This window comes from Lactuca sativa, chromosome 8 (assembly GCF_002870075.4).
Source record: "Lactuca sativa cultivar Salinas chromosome 8, Lsat_Salinas_v11, whole genome shotgun sequence".
In the NCBI taxonomy this organism is placed as follows: domain Eukaryota; kingdom Viridiplantae; phylum Streptophyta; class Magnoliopsida; order Asterales; family Asteraceae; genus Lactuca; species Lactuca sativa.
Window position 1 is genome coordinate 250,131,546 of NC_056630.2, and position 18,328 is coordinate 250,149,873.

Genomic DNA, 18,328 nt, shown 5'->3' on the forward strand with positions numbered 1-18,328 from the left:
AGAGATTAATCGCTACGCGCTCTCTAATCGGTCGGGTAGCGCCTACGGATTAATCGGGACCTAATCGGGATTTTTACAACACTGATATATATATATATATATATATATATATATATATATATATATATATATATATATATATATATATTAGAACTCACAAGATAAAATTTCACCTCATATAAGCAATATACCCTACCCCGTCGATTCTCACAACGACACGATTTCTTAACCGTACATTCTTACGCTGAATATTACAAAAATCATAACTTCCTCAAATGAAGTCAGATTTTGACATTCTCTATATGCATACTCTCGGTTTAAAGAATGCTACAACTCTCGTTTAGATCACTAAGGTTGAAAAGTATTTTGTCAAAAATTTACTTTTTACGATATGCAAAGTCGTGCCGATGTAAATCGCGAAACTTCAACTGGTCGTAACTTCTTCATTATAAGTCTGATTTTAACATTCTTTATATGTACAGAATCCTTATGAAATATACTATAAATTTGGTGAATATAATTTATCCTAAACACTATACAATCAAAAGGTCATTTTTAACGCTTATTATCTCTAAATTGACAAGCCAAAATCTATGGGATTTACAATTATCTCCCCCTTAGGATGATTACATACCAGAATCATCATCAAAACAAGGCTAGTGTAATGACTCCACATGTTATCTTTTCTTCCTAGGTAAAAAATGTAACTCTCAAGTCCTTTCAAATGAGTATCTAACTCATGGACTTATTGACTGTTGGCGGTGCTCAATCTTGCACCCGCTCTTTATCCTATATTGGAATTTAAATAATAACCTTCAAGTTTCAAACTTGATCCTTATTGGAGACTCCTAATCCTTGTGAAACATACTTAACTTACTATAAGCTCTTTACTTCGATTATCGTAATAGACTGATGGGTCATGCTCTAATGACCTCTCATCGTTTGATGCAAGGCTTAGACTCAAGTATTTTTTAGTTAGATTCCAGAATGGAAAATACCTTCCTTCATGTTCTAATGTGATATAATCAAATTCTTGCATGTAGCAGTTCAAGCTTGTTATTTTAACGACGATCACAATACTTCTATTGATCCCTTCAATTATCTTTTACTTCAATTTTCTGACTTAAGTCGGATGCTACATCGGACTTGGTTCTCTAGACCATGTAACATACTTATCTTAGTTAAACTTGATTTGATATGACCACTAGCGTTGGAATAACAATCATCTTCTTAGTCATTACCAAAATGATGGTAATGACAGACATGAACAAAACGGAATCAATTACTAGCGGTGGTAACTTTGTGGCTTTCCCTGATCCAAGTGCGAGTCTTGTGCTTTTGGTAGTATAGGCCTCTACTACCTTACATACCAACTCATACTCCTCCTAAGTGTTACCTCACAGTACCCTAATTCTTATTTCCTAAAATCACAAAATGATTTAACACATACGAATGTGTCCAAATAATCTTAAAAACTTTTCCTAGACTCTACAAGGACTTCTTCAATGCATATCTTAACCAACAATTCTGCGTCAACTCAGGTTGGTGATGGAAACACCAAACGATAGGACAACTTCAGGAATTGCACCAATCATTATATCATCCCGCCAATCAAAGACGTACAATCGGATGTACTGTTATTTTGCTAGACTTATTCTAAAAGCAAGATACCACTCTTATGATGTCATAACTGGAGAAATTCTATTGTTATTAGAGTCTAAAGTTTACCTAGATACTTATAAATTCACAATGTAATAGTCTAAGTCAACTATTGTAATTTATTTTGAAATAATAAAAATAGAAATTAGTTGAGATGAAATGTAACGTAAAAAATGAAGTATTAAATAAGCTTATTTGGGATGAACAAAGTGATAGAGATCTTAGCAAGGATTCCAAAAATATAAAGAAAACCAAAATCCGAGTTATAACGAAGAAGTTATGACCAATAGAAGATCCGCGACAAAACCGACAAAATACTAATAAGCGTAAAAATTAAGTTTTCAATATAATTCTTTTTAGCCTTAAATATCTAAATGAAAGTCGTAGTATTCATTAACTTGTGAATGTCTGTAAAAAGAACATCCAAATCTGACTTAGTATGAAGAAGTTATGATTTTTCTAAGATTCGACACAGTAGTACACAGCCAGAAATTCGAAATAAAAATTGAACGCTATTTAGCCAACACAACCTAAACAGGAGTCGAAAGTCTCGTCAATAGTAGTACAACGGTAAAAAGACAGATGAAAACAGACTTCGGATAAAGAAGTTATGAATTTTTAACGGATTTCCCTGTCCCGGTCTGTTAAAAACAATAATATTACAAATAAATTCAAAATTAGTCAACGAAGTCTAAACGAAAGTTGTAGAATATATTCTCGCCTACACGTGCATATAAAGAACCTCGAAAACGGATCTCGTATGCAAAAGTTATGAATTTCGAAAGATTTGGGCACAAAAACCAAAAAATCATAGGAAACCGGGAAATTTCGCATGGCTAAGAACCGACCACGTCACCTCGCACGTGAAGAAGCCCAGTGTCCAACGCGTGGCATCTTCTCCTCGCATCTGAAGTGCGGCCCACTCCGGTTCCGACGTGTTACATCGCGGTGGCGTCTTCCGAGCTCGGCCTCGTGGCTTCCTGTAAACCGAGACGCGTGTCTCGCCCTCCTCCCTTCTGATCCAAAATATCGTTGCTATGTATAGAGGATGCGAGATCCTCTGGTTCTAACACCAAAATTTCACTAATTTTCACTCTTTTCACATCTTTCACCACCACAAACCTACTTAAAAACCCCCGAAGCCCCACTATCATATCCAACACTCGAGAAACATCCCGAGACGCAAGAACTCAGCAAAAATAGAGTCTTTCGGTTTCTAAATCCGAACCTTCACAAAGCCCGATTTTCAGAAATAAAGCTTTTCTAGCAACGAAGTGCTACTAAATTCTTCACTACTATCAAGTGAGTTTATACCTCTATGTTTTCATTATTTTTATAATGTTGTAAAGGAGGAATATAGGTAAAATACAAAGAATTCTTGTATAAATAATAAAATTTATTCATTTAATTTACAACTATTATATATAATAAAATTTATTCATTTATTTTTATAATGTTGTAAGGGGGAAATACAGGTAAAATACAAAGAATTTGTGTATCTAATGAAACTAAATATATAAATTATAATTTATGAGATATTTAATATATATCTATTACAAAGATATTTTTCAATATTCTACACATAACTATCAATATAGTATTTGTGAGCCACGCTTCAAGTACTTATTTAACTATAAAACAAAAGTCCTGAAAAGTTATAACCAGAGTCTCGTGGAGGGAGAGAGAGACACTTGTATATAGATTTATATAGGACTAACAATCCCACATCCCGACTGTTAGCTACAGTCAAGTCAGCATGCTTGAGATGACAACTATTGTACAAAATTACAACGCCTGAAGAACGTTGTGTTTCAGGCGAGTCTTAGGTCATCAAGAATGGTTATTATAACTCACAATTTGAATTTGAATAAGATGTTTAGTGTAAGAATAAGTAACCAACTTCGCATAGTATTAATCAATTAAAACTATAATACTGTAATTTCAATTTCATAAGTTTTCATACAAGTACAAATATAGAATAGTATTCTAGTACAGAGAAAACATACTTTTCATAGTTTTATGGGAATTTAAAACTATACTAATTAAGAATACAAATACATATACAACAGAAAATATAGGATTTTCTGGATGAACATATTTATATTTCAGAGAACAAATGACAGAATACTTTTACAACATACTTATGAACTCATCAACTTAATTATTGACACTCTTTTAAAAATAACTTGTATTTTCAGGAAATCATTAAACAGGTATCAGAAAGTTTTGAGGAAGACAAAGTTTTATATAATTAATTTTGTTAATTATACTTTTTGGTGTCTAAAATATAATAATCTGAACAAGGATGTAAAGTTATATTTTATCAATGTAATGGATGTTGTACTTTGATTACTATTATGCTTTGTTGTGATACTGAACATGAAGTCATCCACCCTCGAACATTCTCCATTCACGTTTGGGGGTGTGACATATGATATCTTCTGATAGGTATCATTCACTATCCTAACCCATCGCATTTCCTCCACTTACTAAATTCGCTATGAGTCTGCACCATGATGTTATGTTCACAAAAGCACGCGTTTAGTATATCAGGAATAGAATATACATAGAGAAGGTTTAGACGTGTATTCCTCCTTATTACTCCAAAAAGTTACATGCGAGTTCTAATACCTTAATTAAACATTTAGAAACCAGAGCACATAAAATTTCTAGATACGGACGACAAACAGCCAATACATCCAATCAAACAAGAGCATCATAAACCATATAAGGAATCTTATAGCATATATCATCTAGCACATAAAATCAATTTAGCCATCTTCCCTTAATAAGCTACTCCTTATGTCTATTCATGCATACTTCCTAACTATAGTAGTCACGCATCTCATAATCATCGCTTAGCAATCTAAGTATAAGTCTACAAATTTCCTAAAATTGCTACTTCACTAATGCTCTGATACCCATAGTGACCTCCCCAAATTCACGGTCATTTTAAAAATTTTATTTATGCTTAATTTAAAATCATAGTATCCTATTAAAAAGAACATTATTGCGGAATTTGTTCCCAAAAACATGATAATTATATTATCAAATCATTTCCGAATAAATGTAGTTTATTTATATTAAAACATTGGGATGTCATCGTCAATACATAAATATAAGCATAAGGAAATATTACAAGTCTTACATTAATTAAACTAGTGGCTTAATACGACTTGAACCACTCAGCAAAATGTATCGTTTATATTGCTACTTGTGATACAATAAAATATGTGGGTCAGGTTGGGAAACCTTGTTAGTACACATAAATTTCAAACCCACAATGTTATAACGAACACACACCCACAATTTTCCTTCTTATTTGATCTTGACTCTCTATCTATATAGGATATAGATTCGGTAAGAAATTTTTTTTTGTAGGAAGGTAAGAAGTTTATTGTGTACATATTTTTTTGACGAACAAAATAAATGAATCACTAGATGATTCATTTGTAAGATGATTCACAAGAAAAAATTTTCAAAAAAACATTTTCATGATTCATTTTTAAGTAAATTAAGAAAATATTCATTTTTATGACAATTTTAGTGAATAACAACAAAATCATTGTATAAATGAATCGTCAACATGTTTTTTTGAGAATTTTTTCTTATGAATCATCTTACAAATGAATCATGTGATGATTCATTTTGTTTGTTTGCTAAAACAATATGTAGAAAAAAAAACTTCTTACCTTCCTACCAAAATTTTCCTTCTTATTTGATCTTATGAATCATCTTACAAATGAATCATGTGATGATTCACAACACTTTTATTGATCGCTTCAATTATCCTTTACTTCAATTTCTGTCTTAAGTCGGATGCTACATCGAACTTAGTTCTCTAGACCATGTAACATACTTATATTAGTCGGACTTGATTTGATATGACCACTAGCATCGAAGTAACAATGATCGTCTTAGTCATTATCGAAACAATGGTAATGAGAAACACAAACAACACATAATCAATTACTAGAGGTGGTAACTTTGTGGTTTTCCCTGATCCAAGTGTGAGTCATGTGCTTCTGGTACTATAGGCCTCTACTACCTTACACACCTACTCATACTTGTCCTAAGTGTTACCTCGCATTCCCCTAGTTCTTATTTCCTAAAATCACAAAACGATTTAACACATATGAATGTGTCCAAATAATCTTAAAAACTTTCCCTAGACTTTACTAGGACTTCTTCCATGCATATCTTCAACAACACTTATGCCTCAACTTAGTTTGGTGATGGAAACGCCAAACGATAGGACAACTTCAGGAATTGAACCAATCATTCTATCATCCCGCCAATCAAAGGCATACAATCGGATGTACTGTTATTTTATTAAATGTATTCTAAAAGAAAGATACAACTCTTACGATATCTTATGATAGGTATCATTCACTATCGTAAGCCATCGCATTTCCCCCATTTACTCAATTCGCTACGAGTCTTCAAGATGACGTTATGTTTACAGAAGCATGTATTTAATGTATCGAGAATAAAATATACACAGAGAAGGTTTAGATGTGTAATCTTCCTTATTACTCCGAGAAGTTATATGCAAGTTTTAATTGTAATTAAATATTTAGAAACCTAAGCACATAAAATTTTCAGATCCGGTCGGCAACAAACCATAGATCCGATTAACCGATAGCATCGTAAACCATATAAGGAATCTTATAGAATACATAATTTAGCACATAAAATCAATTTAGGAATCTTCCCTTAAAAAGATAGTGCTAATGTCTATTCACGCATACTTCTTAAATATAGCAGACACACATATTGTTGGATTAGTGTCTAAGTCCATAACTATTTTGGTATGTACTTGATCCGATGGTGCATGGTCCTTTTGGGTTGCCTTCACCAAAGCAACTTGATTGGAGAAATAAATAAAGAGAGAGGTTATTATGATTTATTAATATGTTATAAGAATAATATATTAAAGGAGAAATCATACTTATTTAATTAATATTGGTCAATAATTAATTAAGAATTAATTTTGTGGTCAAATGTAACTAATTAGATTAGAGGGGCTGAATTGTAATTATGTGATAATTACAAAATAAGGTAAGGATTATCTTAAGGATAGGTTGGATGAATTTGAGGTGATAAGGACCTTAGAATTCGACTATGATAAGGATTCAAGGCTTATCTTATGGGTTGCTTGGTAAGCAAGCAACTAGATAAGGATAAGGACTGAAACCCTATCTCTACACCTATATAAACCCCCTTTGTCTCTTGATTTTGTCCAGACCTTCCCAAGGCTTCTTAGGGACGAAATCTTATACCTCTCCTCTCTCTTTATACCTTCTCCATTTGCTCTTGGTGTTTGTGAGCCATTAGAGGAGTGACACTTGTGACTCTCAGCTTTCTAAAGTCAATACAAGGAGGAATTGGATTGTTATTTGCAACATAACAATCAAGGTAACATCTTAAACCTAATTGTATGTTAATAGCGATTCCCATATGCTAGAATTAGGGTTTATAGCCTTGGATAACTTGCATGTATGATAGAGAAACCTAGATCCAAGCATTAGGGTTTGTATGAGCACATAGGATGTTCTTAGGACCAAAACCCATCAGTGGTATCAGAGCTTAGACTGGTTTCTATTGTATTGATGCTTGATATGTATGAAAAATTCAATTGTATGAACTTGACATATTAGGGTTTATTGCCAATAAACCCTAGGAGGCTAGGTTTTTTTTCGAGATTAGGGTTTGCAAACCCTAATTTGCAAGAGTTTGAATAAGATCTTCAAATCCTTTCCTTAAACCCTTAAATTTCGAAATCTATGGTTTGTTTTAATCCCTTGATTTTCGAAATTAGCCTCCTCCCCAAGATAAGATCCTAAATTTTAGGAATTTGGATTATCCCATATCTTGTAATTATCCTCTAATTGTTAAATATGGTAATTATAGATTTTGCATTATCCTATCCTTATTTTCGAAATCTATAGAGATATTTAAGGGATTAGGATATCTTAAATGTATAAATGGTAATTATCCTCATGATTTAGATAATCCCTTATGATTTAATAATTAAATTAATAGTCTAATTCAAGATAATTATTAAATCAAGAGTTTTAATATTTAATTTTTTTAATTTAAATGTCATAAATTCGAAATTTTTTAAGAAAGATTAAAACTAAATTGTTTTGAAAAGTTTCAAAACTTGCCCTCAAGTTTTGGAGTTTAAATTTTGATTAATTGTTTAATTTTGATGTATATTTAAATTCTAAACCCTAATGTTTTGAAATGTTTCAAAACTTGCCCTCAAGTTTTGGAATTTAAAATTTGATTAAAAGTTTAATTAGGAATGTTAAATTCTAAAACCTTATTATAGTTTTGAAAAAGTTCAAATCACACCCTTATGGTTTTATTAATTAATTAAGGTGTATAATTAAAAGAGGTTTAATAAATCCATAAAGTTTTTGGTTTAAAATTTAATTGAATTAAAATTATAATTGTTAAATTTGACCACCTAATTTTTTAAAAGTGTAAAATACACCCTATACTATATATAACATTAAAAGTCTAACACTATATATATGTATGAGTAAAAGTCAGTCTTACCGTTAGTAGGCCTCATTCAAGAAGCTAGTCTATAAGGGGTGTTTAAGGAAATTGCCTATAAAATGGCGATTGAATGGGTATCCACTCTTACACACCGCACTCTTGACTAGTGGAGGGTCGTTAGCCGAACGGGTAGGATGGGACAAAACCTTCCATTATAAGTATAATGAATTACTAAAGTAACTAATGTTTTCATAAAATTCCCAATCTTAGTTACTTAGGCAAAAGTGAATTGATGCAATTCCATGAAATTACACTTTGTGCCCTTGCGAAGACGTTAGTGGAGCGTGTGTGGTTTACCGGCACACTAAATGGTTCTAAGCAAAGGTAGCAAAGGGTGACTCAATGTTTGTCATAGTTCGGTGGAGCGTGTGTGGTTTACCGGCACATCGAATAGGTGACTGTAACATGTGAGGGCACCATGTAAGTTTGCATGGTTATTCACACCCGCTTTGTGATCCTCGGCATCCCAGTCACAAACAAGAGGGGCATATTGAGATTTAAACATGCCATTGAAAGTTCAATGAATCTCAAAGGATCTAGGAGTTTTCATAGATTTAAAACTTAAATTCTTTTTCGTTTTTCGTGGTGGAAATTAGTGAATCGTCATTCACTTACCTTCAAATATTCTGCAATTAGCGTTACGACATCCCTCTCCCAAATTGTAGAATATTGTGTTGGGTCCTAGCCTTAGTATCTCATTTGGGTGATATGCTAAGGACTCAATCAATCAACTAACTTGAATTCGTTTTCTCCCGTTTTGTAGATGTCAAAGTTCGACAACTATGGTCTTCCTAAATCCCGTGGAACAAGCTTTCCGCATGAAGATGATATTCCACGATTCGATCGATGAACAAGAAATCATGCTTCACTTCCTCCACCTCCTCCAATTATTCTCCCTAACCCACAAGTTCAAAGGCTTGAAAAGTTCAAGATCACTCAAGCCCTTTTGGCAAGTAAACATAAAGAAGGAAAGTCGGTGTGTGCACACGTCCTAGGGATGAAGTCACACATTGATAAGTTAAGAATGTTGGGATCCGTTATCTGTGAGGAAATGGCTGTTGATTGGGTTCTTCAGTCACTTCCTAACTCATATAGTGAGTTCGTAAGAGAGTACTATATGATGAACCGCGATGTGACCCTTATAGATCTCACCTATATGCTTATTGCTGCTGAATCAGAAATGTTTTGGCGCAATAGAAAAAGCAAAGTTGATTAGTGAATCTGCCTTCAAGACCTCTATGGATATAGACAATGGCAACGAAAGACATGTTATGATTGAAAAGTTTGATCATAAGAGAGAGGCAATGTCTGAAGTAGTTCCATGTCATGTTCCAAAAGAGTCAATTTGCTTTTATTGCCAAGAGAAAGGGCATTGGAGATGAAGCTGCCTCATTTACCTAAGAGATCTAAGAGATGGGAGAGTCGAAACGTATGGCTCTAATATAGGTAAAATCCATTGACTAACTCTTTTAAGCTTCATTCTAGATTCTTAATACATAATGTGATAAGATTACTATTGATGTTTTGTAGAATCGAAGAAAAGAAAGGGAGCTTAAAGGAAGAAGTGAGCAGAATCTAACCGTGAAGGAATGGATTTCGATCGCATTTCTCGAAGATTAGATTCTTGAGCTACTACTTAGAGTTAGAATTAGATTGCTAAGAAAGATGTATTAGCATAGTTTTTCAATGAATTGCATTGTAAGGACAAATTTTTTCCGCAATAAAATAAATTTTGATTTTATATTATTTATTTATCCTTGCAATGGCGTATATGAAAAATTGATGTTTGAATGTTTCTATTATTAGCAATAATGGATTTGGTTCTTATTATGTTATTTATGGAAATTCGAGAGTTTAACAAATAGGGAAAGTTTCTCATCGCCTAAGTTTCAATTGGACAGAAACTTGGAATCATGCAACTTGGTTGCACGATGAATAAGAAATTTCATATTTGGAAATTAGACTAATTGACAAAGTGTCAAGTGAAGGACTAGGAGATCGAGCACATAAAGTTGCGTGTTGATCAAGTCCACCATAAGAGTAACAATGATATTCGTCATGATTTACTAAAGGTATAATAAATATGATTATACTTACAAGATTAAGTGTAATTGTGAATTGATTGAAAAAGTTTAAATCAATAGCAAAACGAATAAGAATAATCAAGTAGGCAGAAAGATAAAAGTCTCTCCATTCTAAGAAGAAGGGAGAGTAGCTTTTATGCTTTATGATAGGTCTTAATGATTAAGAACCATATCTCAATTGATCCTCTAAGTGAGTCTTAGTACAATTGTATGTCTAAGAAGAGGAATCGAGGATTGAAGAAATGGTTAAATCAAGAAGTCAATCATACTTCATTCCAATAACAAGTCTTAAAGTTAAGATTGTGACAATGAGTGAAAAGTCTTAAGAAGGTTTGTAACATTCATCAAATGTGGAAAGTTGTGATGTCTTGGATAAGACAAAGACCAACTAGGATCAATTTATGAAGAGTTTTGATAAAAGCTACACTAACTCTTGAATATTTGTTTGTCAAGAAATGTTTTGACAAGAGAATCTTATATGTCAAGGAGTCAATGGGAGTCTTAATGGTCTTGAAAGGTTTCAAGAACAAATCAAATAGACCTTATCGATCATCACTAGCACACGAGTTGAGGTTTACAACCTATCGTGTTGACATTATTTTGTTTCTGCGCCGTTCCACTTGAGTTAATTATGCATATGAGTCCTATGAGTTCTCATTTGAATGCATAAAAGGCAAGGACCTTGATCCATGGAAAGTACATTGATAAGAAAAGATAAGATGCTTAACTACTTGGAAGACATGGTGGGCAGCTATGCTACCATAAGGCAAGAAATCGAGATTAAGAAAGTTCGATCCATATGAGTTTGAATTTGTCGTAAACTTTGGTTTTAACAAATTCACATGGATAGGAGCACATACACCGTTTAAATCTAAGTGTCATAAGATTTCCTCCTTCATGAAAATGATTGTGAGGAAATGCTTTCACTAAGAAATATTTTAAGAAGATAGTGATTGTAAAATTGCATTCTTGAATTCGATTATGGTTACGGTATCCCTTTCCATAATTTGAATTGTGAGGTTTGTCACTTGTTTAGACACTCATATGAACTATCTAAGGCAAAGGTGTATCAGTTCAAGAAGCCTTGATAAAATATTATCAAAGCACTAAGTATTAGAAACATGAACTTACGAAATTCAATAAGCATTGTTTTTTTTTATGAAAGTTAAGATGTTTATGAATACATGTCGAAGCTAGTGGGAGCATAAGTGTTATGTTTTAAAATAATCATCATGATAGTGGGAGCATAAATGTTATGATTATATGATTATTAAGGAAAGTATTGCAAGTTGGCAATATTAATTATAGAAAACAAGAGTCATTCTTTGCAAAGTTGTAAGGATGGAATAGTTGTTTTGCTATAATTAAGAGAGAGAATATTATGCTTCATTCCAAATCTAAAGGCTTAGGTTGTGGAATGTTAATAATTTAGTCAAGGAAACATAGTGTGTTCTTAAGATTTCGATTATGATTACGGCATTCCTCTTCACAATTCGAATTTTGAGAACATAGCAAATAAAACATTATGCATCGTGTCCCATACGCTTCGGGTATAGGATCGATTGCAAATGCTTTAATGTTTGACCATTCTAAAATTTTCCAAATGTCTAGCACATTTAGAGGGAAAAAGGACTAGAATCTGTTTTGACTAAAATAATCAAACAACTATCAAAGGACAATCCAAATTTTGACGAGGATTGGTCGCTTGTGAGTAGTTGGAAGCATGGTATTGGATGGACCATATCGACATTATTATTATAGAAAAGATTCTATTAAGAATGAGTTGTCATATGGAAATTATGGAAATGTTTCCATATTGGATGGACCATATCGACATCATTACGAATAGATAAGATTCTATTAAGAATGAGTTGTCATATGGAAAATATGGAAGCATGTCCATATTGGGAATTGAATATTGAAAATCTATGTCTAGATTAGAAACTTTTATGCAAAAGGATGTTCAAAGGAATGTACTTTGAGTGAGAGACATCATATCTAAGGAATCGTCTTGTAACAATGTCCGATAGTGGACTTTGTAATATCATTGGCAATAGTCTTTGTGACTTTAGTGCAGTGAAATCACAAAAGGATCATTGCATAAAATGTTAGAATCTAGCATATTCTACAAGTAGCAAGAATTTAATATTCTTTCACTTATGAAAAGGATTTGGAGTTGTGAAATGAGAATGATTGGAAATGTGTTCAATGTGATTTATTTCACAAAGTAAGTGTGCATGCTAGGAGCATGGGACAAGTGTTATAATTCAAGTAAGAAGTTGATTACCCGAAACGATAAATAATGAGTAATCGATATGGTGATAAATAAAAGGAGTTTTATTTATACTCAAAGGTTTGAGGCCATATGGGATTAGTATTATTCTTGTGTTTCACATTTGCATGTTTTGACTTCCAGAATAATTGAATTTATTAAGAATAATCGAATTATTCAAACGGACCACAGTCCTTCATATGTTGGAAGTATCACAACCAATGTACATAGTAAGCGAAGTAAACATAACCATTACATTACATAAAAGTATTACATTAGTTTGAAAGTAAAGTGTTACAAGTTTTATACATATACGTCATATAAACAAAAGCTAAGACGAGTCTTCTATACGCTCCTGTAAGTCCCTAATCTGCATGTGTATTAATAAGATCCGTTTGATGGTTCGGAATCCCAATCAAACGGATGATGTCAGATAAAATAGAAGAGAATAATAAGAGGAATAAGATGAATCTCAATGTATTAATGAATAGAATGATGATCCGGATACAAGAGATTCAGACACACACTAACACAATAGTTCTTCTGTCTCTCTAGACCGTGTACTCTCTTCTGTTCATCAATGTACTCCTCACCCTAACACCTATATATATACATGGAGAATATGGGCCGTATAACATGGGCCGTAAATGGGTTTACGGCCGTAAACTCAACTGTAAACATAACCATAAACTCCAAAAATATTACAGAAAAATACAATTGCCCAGAAAAGCAAAGTATAAACCATATTTTGACCCAACAATCTCCCCCTTGGTTTATAACTTTCTTTTCTTAATTGACCCAACAAGCTCCCCCTAAAAAGTAGCTGGCTCTTCTTGTTGATCTTTATTGGGAGATTGGCTTCAACATTTATCTTCAAATTCTTCACAACTTCAAGATGAACTTGATGAATCTTCAATGAATGACTTCATCTTGAGCACTTGAATTTTTCTTCAAGATTTGACTCTGAACGCACATTGGGTGAGGAGGCTTCACGTACTGATTCTTGAAAGATAGCGCTTTCAGCTTGAGAATCTTCAGAAAGAACATCAGAGAGAACAAATCTTCTGGATCACTTCAGCAGGTACAACGATAGCGGCAGACTGATTGAGGAGGCTTTAATGCAATCCGTCACATAATCTTCAATTTCAACTTCACCTTGCTTCTGGGGTTGAAGGATTGAATGTTGAAAGAATAATCTTCATTTCTTGCTCCTTCGAATGAGAATTCTTCGATGCTCATGGACGAGGCTTTGGCTCAAAAATCTTCAACACAAGCTCCATGAGTCTTATCTATACCTAACATCACTTTTCAAGACAAAACAAAACAAAAAGAAAACTTAGAACAAAAGTAAAACAGAAATAACACTATTTTTGATTTTGAATTTTTTGATTTTTGTTTGTTTTTTTTTTTTTTTTAATTCTCCCGTTTTATTTAAATTAGAAGAACACTATGAACAAACTTAACAAAAACAAAAATAATAGCTAACTTTAAGAGTGATTTGGGATCAAAGTTGTTGGACAGCCTTATTCCACTTGTCGGTACCCTTATCTTCACATCTTCGTCTGATCGATCGCTAGTATTGTGGTCCACTTAAGCACGAAACATTTGTGACAATATTTTGGACAATTTACCAATGGCATGGTACATGCATATATCTAATTATAACTTTATTATCATGATTGTCCCTAATTCTTAAATCAATTTTTCTTATGACCATTTAACTGACTACAACCAGGGATATTGTTGTCCACCTAAATCGAGCAGCGAGATCTACAGACAATCTGTATGTGTTCAATTTTAAGTGTACTAGAACGTGTTTCCCGCTTCTTGATATGCCCCAGCCATCAAGAACTTCCAGAGTACTCCTTACATCGGGTGAGCAGACAACCATTCAGAGAGAGGATAGATTCAGAATTCTATTACTTATTGTTTCAGAGGGGTTGAGAAGAGAAGGTTGCATATGCTGTGTACCAGGTCAGATTAGAGGTCACGCAAAGGAGACAACATATGGCTAACAGATAAGAGGAATTTCATATATATAACATGCAGAGATTTAGAGTTGCATATGTTGTGTACCAGGTCGGATTGGAGGTCACGCAAAGGAGACAACATATGACTAACAGACGGAAAGAAAGAAAATGATATTCTACAGACCTAATTTATCGGAATTTACCAGTCGCCCCATCCAACCGGAATTAAGGATAGAATCCGCACATCGAGGAAAAGTAAATCCACAGTTCTAGATACGGGTTATTTAATGTGACCGGTAGATTCTCATGTATATCTCCTTGGTCAACCTATCCAAGCGTCGTGACATCAGGTTAAACGGATCTAACTAGGTCAAAGTTTGTCAAGTCCTTAAATTCATTAGGTTCAACTTTCCCTAGTCAAGTCCATTTAAAATCTTTCATGCCTATCAGCACATCGAACACAGAGCGTAGACGAATCAACTTAGGTACGTTACGCCGATTCAAATTGCCCGTTATCACTTGCTAATTTCATTTCCCAAAACATCTCCTGCAAGCAAATCCAATTAACACCATATTTTTTTATTTTCTGATTTTGTAATGTTTTTGGATTTTGTTTTAAATTTTTTTTTAAATTTTTGTTTTATTTTTATTTCTCCCCCTAAATTTGTGCATAGGAGAGAAACGAAAGTAAATGCGCAAATTTAAACTATCATAAAACAAAAATTAGTCTTTAAAGCGAATCAGCTTAAGAAAAACTCAGGAGTATAGAGAAGAAAACGCAAACCGTAATTCACCGATTGAATCTATATTCAGAAGGTCTGAGAACAGCAAGCATAATCTCAGAACAGATCCGAAAATTCTTCTTATCATTAAGCACTAACCCCATTTGTGATCTCTTCCTTTCTTCCTTTCCCGCAAAAGGACACATACTCTCAAACAAAAGTCTGAATGTTGTACAGTTGAGAGATGTCTCCTATCATGTGCCTGGAACAACCACTACCAACAAACCGAAGTCTGATGATATGCCTCCATGGCTGCTCCGACACAGAGCGGGATTAATTGGTCTTTGGAACCCAGTCCATTTTGAAACTGGGTCGACCTTTTTCATCCTTGTAGGGTACTCTCTCCCATGACATATCATGTTTATCACAAACAGAATACAATGAAATATTAGAGTCATTAGAAGATTTGGGAGTTTTCACATTTGGTACCCATCTATATTCGGGTTTAACCCATTTCTTTTTCGATCTGATGGGTGCCTCGGCACTTGATTTGGAACTTGAAGTCGGCTGCCGAGATGACTTTGACCTAACCGGTCTTTGTTTCACTAGAGCATCTCTTGGATTGGGCTTCTTGGTCGACATTTCCTTCTTTCCTTTGGGATTCGGATTCTTTCCCTTGTGGATTTGATTCTTGGCCTTGTGTACGTTCCAGTCACCATTGTCTGAACGTGACCTGGAAGGGTTTCTTTTGAAGTATCTCCCACTTGGTGCGTTTTTCCATCCTTGTGCATAGTAGGGAACGTATGCATGATTAGGACAATTTCTGGCAATGTATCCAGGTGTTCCACAGTGAAAACAAGTCTTTTTCTTCACTGTGAAGTTATTTATTCCTGCCCCTGGTGGCGTATCCTTGCCTTGTCTCTTGTTTTTCCCACACGCACAGTTGCAACAGGCACTCTGTTTAGCTTGAAATGTTGGCCTGTATTTACCAACGGCAGGTTGATTAGAAGCAACATATTTAGAGTTCAAGGGTCGTTTGTTTGTTCAGAAGAACTCTCCTTGTTCTCATCCTCTGTTACTTTGCCTACACAAGAAGTAGCATCATTAGTATCTTCAATATTAATAACTCCTCCTGACACAAATCCAGCTCGTTTTCCATATCCAAGATGTGGCTCCCTGTCAGTTTCGTCCTGTGTCATAGGGATGGATGTGTAGTTATGATTATAAGGAGGAGGTACACTATCATACCCTAGACCCTTGTTTTGATTATCTTTGAATTTTAATTGGGTTTCATATAAGGAATCGACTGTCTGACTTGACGCAATATAATTTTTGAAACTGACATTTGTTTTTCCACACTTAATTTTTAAAGCGTCAAGTTCTTCAGTTACAGCAGCAAGTTGTCTCTTAATATAATCATAATTTTCACACTTGTTGCTATACTCTTCCTGAAGTTTCCTAAAGTCCTTGGTTTTTGCTTCTAATTCAGCCTTCAGGGGTTTCTGTCGTTTCCTAAGTTGATATCCTTCATATCTCAGGTCCTCAACTTCTCTTTTTAATAAATCAATTTGCTCCCGAAGAAATTTAATCATATCTTCACTAGATAGTGTACATGAAACTTCACATGATTGAGAACCTGAAACTTCATTGACCGAGATGTTTGCAGGACTCATTGTATTTCCACACTTTAAAGCATCAAGTTCTTCAATTACATCAGCAAGACTAAGACGATTGAGATCTTTTGTCTTCTTGATGATAGTCACGTCCACATCCCACGATTTTGGAAGTGAATTCAATAGCTTTTTGTTTATCTCAGATTTAGACAAGAAGATCCCAGCTATATTCATCTCGGTAATAAGTGTAGTATATCGCTGCAACTGAGTTTCGAGGGTTTCTCCAGGGATATAATCGAAAATGTTGAAATTTTGTCTTAACATATCCTGACAACTCTCTTTCATGTTTTCAGCTCCCTCATAGACCTTAAAATCAATTAAAAACACAACTAGAAGCTAAAATAAAACTTAAAAGTCAAATTAAAAAAAAATCAAACTCAAAAGTCAAACATGAAAAAGTCAACCTTGAAAAAGTCAAACTAAAAAAATCAAACTTCAAAGTCAAACCGAAAAGCTAAATTTGAAATTTTAAAAGTTAAACTAAAAAGTCAAAGTTTAAGATGAAATGTCAAACTTGGAAGTCAAAGTTAAAATTTAAGGTCAAAAGTTAAAAAAAATTAAAAAATTAAAATATAATTTTATTTATTAATTTTAATTTAATTTATATTTATATTTTATTTATTTATTATTATTATTATTATTATTATTATTATTATTCTTAATTATTTTTATTTTGGATGAAAAGGAATTTAAAATTAAAAAAATAATTTAGAATTAAAAGAAATTGAATTTTGGGGTTAAAAGTGTAAAAAATGAGAAATTTGAACCGAGAAAGTCACTTTATGGATTAAAATTTGGAAGGCGTTTATCATCTAGCAAGCTAGATGAGTTGGTAAAGCGTTGAAGGGAGGAACCAGGGGTCGTGTGTTCGATCCTCTGCAGCTGTAAATTAGTTCCCCCTTTTTTTAATATGCGAAGCGAAGCTGGTTGCGAGGCTGAGGAGCTATGCGAGGACAAGGCTACTGAGCGAGGCTGTAAACCACCGAGGCCGAGTCCGACGCCGTAAACTCCGAGCCGCAAGCTCGGACCGTGAATCCTCGGGCCGCAAACTCCGGAACTCTAATCGCCAGCCGTGAACTGTTTCTGGCAGTAAGCTCCGGCCATGAACTCCAACCAAAAACACTGATTTTTCGACTTTGAAGCTCCAAAACTCGATCAAAAACCCTTTTTTATGAAAAAAAAAAAAACAACGAACAAACCCCCCTTATTTTTGCGAGATCTATCCAAAAAAGCAAAATTATTTCGAAAATAAGATCAAATAATGCCCCAAATCTGAAAAAATTGACTGATACAACTTGGCTCTGATACCAATTGTAAGTCCCTAATCTGTCTGTGTATCAATCAGATCCGTTTGATGGTGCAGAATCCCTATCAAACG